Consider the following 6,241-nt stretch of genomic DNA (forward strand, 5'->3'; position numbering starts at 1 on the left):
AGAGCCGGAGAGAGAAGAAGGGCATTACAGCAACTACAGAACGAGCCAAGACCTGACCACAGGGAGGATGGTGTGACGGTTAAATGAGACTGTGTGGTGAAGGAACTCGGAAGGCGATAGCATCATTTATAAAATGTATAAATGTTGTATCTCTGCTTCCCTTCTAACCAGGAGGAATATTAGTCAACTGCTGGGTGGCCCATCCCCACCTCCTCAAGTGCCCCACCAAACACACTTCATAATCTACATAGCAGCTTCTACTAAAGAGTGGCTGCCTTGTCCAGTGATAAAGCCACCCATCTCCACTCCCTGTTTCTCACTGATAAGAGTTTTATCTGATGGAAGGCAGTCATTGGGTCATAAGCACTCAGAAATCTGAACAGTCATTTTCCCCTGTCAGGGGAGAAGTTGAGGAAAATTAACCCCTCTGACTGGTTGCCATTCTGATCTGGACTCTGAGGCATCAGCTGTAAGACACCAGCTTCCAGGATCTCGGCTGGAAGATGGGCACAAGGGCCAAGGTGATCCTGCAGGGCACTACTGAGGGAGCTCTGTGCTGTGGGAGGGCTGGTAGTGAAGGAGTTTCATATGGTGGGAGGGGCGTTGAGGAGAGAGCTCCATGCTGCAAGAGGGGCAGTATTGAGGGAGGACCGCGCTGTGGGAGGGGCAATACTGAGGGAGCTCCGCACTGTGGGTGGGGCAGTACTGAGGGGGCTACACACTGTGGGAGGGACCATTCTGAGGGAGCTCTGTGCTGCAGGAGGGGCAGTACTGAAGGAGCTCCACACTGTGAGAAGGACAGTACCATGGGAACTCAGTGCTGTAGGAGGGGCAGTACTGAGGGAGCTCCGCACTGTGGAAAGGATGGTACCATGGGAGCTCCGCACTGTGGGAGGTGGAGACCCCTCAACACTGCCAAAGGCCTCCCAGGTAAATGATCCCTCAGCTAGCATCGTAACAATGGGATTCTCGGTCACTGCCACCTCTTTGCATCTGGGAATTTGTGCTTTTGTTGGCTTTGGAGTTCCCTGTATGCCAACCACAAGTTCCCTTCACCATCTGTGAGAAGCTCAGAGGTGCAAGTACGTCACTCGAGGGGCAGCACTTTCTTTTGGAAACATCCCTCATCGATCTTAGCTTGGGAAATGGAGATGTTCCTTCCTGAAGGAGAGGAACAGGAGGCTGGCATTCAGCCTCTCCAGGCCTGCTATGCCAGCCCTATTCCCCAGAATGCTTGGTTTACAAATTGCCCTAAACATTTATCAACGACATTAATGATATTCCCTCCTCTGCCCTCTGTGTTGAGGAAGTGGAAAGATTCAGCATCATTCCGAGAGGACCTCTTCCAAGATCAGGTCCTGGGATTAAGAACATAAATAGGCCATCCAGCCTGTCGAGCTTGCCCTGCCATTCAATGACATCATGACAGATCTGATGATGGGCTCATCTCCATCTACCTGTCTTTTCCCCATATCCCTTAATTCCCCGTACGATGTAAAAATCCATCCAGCCTTGTCTTAAATATATTTACTGAGGTCACCTCCTCTACTCCAATGGGCAGAGAATTCCACAGATTCCCCACCCTCTGGGAAAAGCAGTTCTTCCTCATCTCCGTCCTAAATTTAGTACCCTGAATCTACTATCCTGAGGCTGTCCTCTCGTTAAAGTCTCCCTCATCAATGGAGAAACCACTTACCTACCTCTATCTTATCCTTGCCTTTCATAATTGCATGCGTTTCCATCAAATCCCCTCTCATTCTTCTAAATTCCAGCGAGTACAGTCCCAGACGACTCAGTTCTTGAGAATACAGAACGTGGACGTGGTAAACAGGTCTTGACAAGAATGTGATCTTCATCAGCACTGCCCTCCAGCACTGAAATTTACTTGATAAGAAGAATGCAGCCAGGATAAAGTTTAAAATCAACTCTAGCAAGAATTTGACTGTGGAACTGTGAGGTTTTTTTCCCTAGATTCAAAATAGTGTGGCGCTCCCTTAACCTTGCCCCTCCATCGCAGTAGCATTTCCCCACCTCTGTCCTTCCCATAAGGCAACACTCCCCCAGACTTGCCCTTCCAATAAGGTGCTCTGCACTGCCCTTTCTCACTTGCCATTGGTGAGCTGGGTACCGCAGGGGTGCTGGGACTGCAACTGTTCACAATGAACAATCTGGAAGAGGGGACAGAGTGCATTGTATCTAAGTTTGCCGATGACACTAAATTGAGTGGAAAAGCAAATTGTGCAGAAGTTACAGAGAGTTTGCAGAGAGATATAAATAGGTTCAGTGAGTGGGCAAGGGTCTGGCAAATGGAGTACATCATTGGTAAATATGAGATTATCCACTTTGGAAAGAAAAATGGAAGATCAGAATATTATTTAAACAGCAAGTGATTGCAGCAGGCTGCCATGGAGAAGGACTTGAAAGGGCTTGCGCATGAATCACAAAAGGTTGGTTTGCAGCAGGCTGTCGAGAAGGCCAATGGGACGTTGGCCTTCATTGCTGGAAGGATTGAATTTAGGAGCAGGGAGGTTCAGCTGCAACTGTACAAGGTCCTGGTGAGGCCGCATCTGGAGAACTGGGTGCAGTCCTGTTCTCCTGAATTGAGGGAGGATGCACTGGCTTTGGAGGCAGAGCAGAGGAGGTTCATTAAGTTGATTCAAGAAATGAGACAGTTAGCCTATGAGGAGAGATTAAGTCATCTGGGATTGTACTCTCTGGAATTTAGAAGAATGAGAGGGAAAGGTTTGCAGATGTCACTAAGATTGGAGGTGTTGAGGACAGCAAGGAAGGTTTTCAAAGCTTGCAGAGGGATCTGGACCAGCTGGAAAAATGGGCTGAAAAAATGGCCATGGAATTTAATGCAGACAAGGGTGAAGTGTTGCATTTTGGAAGGACAAACCAAGAAAGGACGTACACAGTAAATGGTCGGGGACTGAGAAGTGCAGGAGAACTGAAGGATCTGGGAGTACAGAGACATAATTACCTGAAAGTGGTGTCACAGGTGGATAGGGTTGTAAACAGAGCTTTTGGCACATTGGCCTTCAGAAATCAAAGTATTGAGTTCAGGAGTTGGGATGTCATTGTAAAGTTGTATAAGACATAGTTGAGGCCAAATTTGGTATATTGTGTGCAGTTTTGGTCACCAAACTACAGGAAAGATATCAATAAGATTGAAAAAGTGGAGAGAAGATTTACTCAGATGTTGCCAGGACTTCAGGAACTGAGTTATAGGGAAAGGTTAAACAGGTTGACATTATTGATCGAGGTATTTAAAATTATGAGAGGGATAGACAGAGTAAATGTAGTTCGGCTTTTTCCACTGAGGGTAGGTGAGATACAAACCAGAGGACATGGGATAAGGGTGAAATGGGAAAAGTTTAGGGGGAATGAAAGGAGGAACTTCACACAGAGTGATGGAAGTGTGGAACGAGCTGCCAGCTGAAGTGAAGAATGTGGACTCAATTTTAACATTTAAGAAGAATTTGGATAGGTACATGGATGGGAGAGGTATGTAGGGCTATTGACTGGGTGCAGGTCAGTGGGACTAGGCAGAAAAATGGATTGGCAGAGACTAGAAGGGCCAAAGGGCCTGTTTCTGTGCTGTTTTGTTCTATGGTTCTAATCTCATAGAAAAGTATAAAATTATAAAAGGCATAGATAAGATGGAGGTAGAAACATTGTTTCCATTCATGGGGGAGACCAGAACTAGGGGACATAGCCTCAAGATCTAGGGTAGTAGATTTCGGACAGAGATGCTTTTCTCAGAAGGTGGGTTATCTGTGGAATTCACTGCTCATTGAAGCAGTGGAGGCAACCTTAGTAAATATATTTAAGACAAAGTTGGTTCGATATTTACGTCGGGGAATTAAGGGACATGGGGAAAAGGGAGGTCGGTAGAAATGAGACTATCATCAGATCAGCCATGATCACATTGAATGACAGAGCAAGCTCAGGCTGGATGGCCAACTCCTGCTCCTATTTGTTATGTTCAGAACAGGACCTCACCCCATGACCTTCTGGCGAAAGTGTGGGCTGCCCACATGAAACTCCCTTGCCCTGCCTAGACAAACTTGCCTCCTCTCCTTCCCAATCTTTGACACATCCCCCCCTCCGCTCACTCCCTCCTCCGATCAATTTATTTTTAAACCTTCCATGACAGAGGACAACTGCATAAGGTGGAGTGCAGGAAAATTCAGGGAAGATGTCAGGGGTACGCTTTTTTACATAGTGAGTAGGGGGTGCCTGGAATGTATTGGCAGGTGAGAATGTGAAAAAAATTAAAAAGCAACAAACATTCCATTCCATATGTTAATGGTTCAGTAAAGTTAAAGCTGATTGTGAAGAACAACTCCATATTTGGCAAAATCAGTAAAAGATCTTCTGTAAGGACTGCTCCCTCAGTGACTCCCTCGTGCACTCATCCCTCCCCACCAATCACACCCTCCCCCCCCCCCCGTGGCACCTTCACCTGTGGCTGCAGGAGGTGCCACACATGCCCACACCTCCTTCCTCACCATCTTTCGGGTCCCAAATCAGTCTTTTCAAGCGAGCAACATTTTACTTGAGTCTCCGCAGGAGTTACCTTCTGCGTCCACTGCTCCCTTTGTGACCTTCTCTACATCGGAGAGACTGGGCACAAACAGGGAGATCGCTTCGCTGAGCACCTTCACTGTCTGCATCAGTGACAGGAATCTCCCAGTGGCCGACCACTTTAATTCTGGGCCCCACTCCTGCACAGACATGTCTGTCCACTTCCTCATATACTGTCACACCATGACCTCCCGTACATTGGAGAACAACAGATTTTCCTTCTGGGCACTTTCCAACCGGATGGCATTAACATCATCTTCTCCAGTTCCTGCTAGTCTACTTTCCATTCTCCCTTCCTTCCCTTTCCCTCTGTCTTCTTTCCTCCAGCTCTCTATCCCTTCCCTCCTCATTCACAGGGCCATCCTCCCTCCACCCCTTTGCTAGTGTGACCTCCTTCCCTTATCCATCTATTACCTCCTGCCTATGTGATCGTGTTCCTCCCTACCTCCCACCATTTTGCTCAGATGCCTGTTCACATTTATTCATCCCTTGATGAAGGGCTAAAGCCCAAAATATTGATTACGTATCTTTATCTTTGCTGTATAAAGGACACAGTTTGACCTGCTGAATTTTTCCAGCATTGTGTTTTTACTTCATCTATGGTTGCTGCAGACTTTCTTAATTTACTTCCAAAAGACTTTTAACCATTGAGTGAGGGACACGGCCTGATATAATGAATCCTAAGAAATATCTTTAGAAACATGTATGTATAGGGGAAAAGTCTGTTCGAATGATCTGAAATACTAGAAATTTGTCTGTATAAAATTCAACTTGTAAACCACTTGGCAGAATCCCTTGTGGTGAGATTAGCTGCAGAGAATGGTGCCTCTTGCTATCACGGAGTTCTCACACTTTGCAAAGCAACAATAAAGAACATGACAGCTGTTGACACCCAGGAATTTAAAGTTCTTGACCCGCTCCACTTCAAGTATTCACAGGTCTGCTTTAACAAGGGGTGGCAATGGAGGCTGGTACAATCACAGGTATTTCAAAGACTCTTAAACAGGCTCATGGATGCAAGAAAAATAGAGGGTTATGGGTGCAAGGTGGGGAAGAGTCAGATTGTTGAGTAGGTTTATGTAGGTTGGCACAAGATTGAAGGCCAAAGGGAATGTACTGTTCTGTGTTGTGCTCCATCCATCGTGAGCAGCTGCCTGCCTTTGCATTGATGACCTCCAGAACTGGGACCTGGCCTCAAGAGATAAGAGTGTTTCACAGGAATTACTCTTCTGTTGAAATGCCCCAGGCAGCTGATTCACACCCAGAGAGCAAAAGACAAGCCCAAATGCACAAGCTCTGTGAACAGGCACTTGGGACTCAGTTCAGTGCAGAGACAGGCCCTTCGGTCCACCACATGTGTGCTACCTGCTGCATTTGTCTCAGGCCTCCACACCTTTGCAATTCAAGTGGTAGATGCACTCTTAATATTGCACAGGTTCAACGGAGCCTCTCTTAAGCTCAGTCATGCATACATACAATTCAGTAACAGGCTCTTCTGGCCCACAAGCCCATGCTGCCCAATTATATCCAATTGACCTACAAGACCTGGTATGTTTTGAACTATGGGAGGAAACCAGAGCCCTTGGATGAAACCTATATAGACACAGGGAGAATATACAAACTTCTTACAGAGAGTACGGGATTCAAACCC

General features: G+C 46.7%; 1 long non-coding RNA gene across 1 annotated transcript; it reads left to right on the forward strand.

The window, feature by feature from the left end:
* The first annotated feature begins 751 nt into the window (after window positions 1-751).
* On the forward strand, window positions 752-5,479 carry LOC138759200 (uncharacterized). The gene is made up of 2 exons (XR_011354656.1): window positions 752-930; window positions 1,773-5,479. It is a non-coding gene; the product is annotated as an uncharacterized lncRNA (long non-coding RNA).
* Window positions 5,480-6,241: the final 762 nt, after the last annotated feature.

This window comes from Narcine bancroftii, chromosome 3, assembly GCF_036971445.1.
Source record: "Narcine bancroftii isolate sNarBan1 chromosome 3, sNarBan1.hap1, whole genome shotgun sequence".
In the NCBI taxonomy this organism is placed as follows: domain Eukaryota; kingdom Metazoa; phylum Chordata; class Chondrichthyes; order Torpediniformes; family Narcinidae; genus Narcine; species Narcine bancroftii.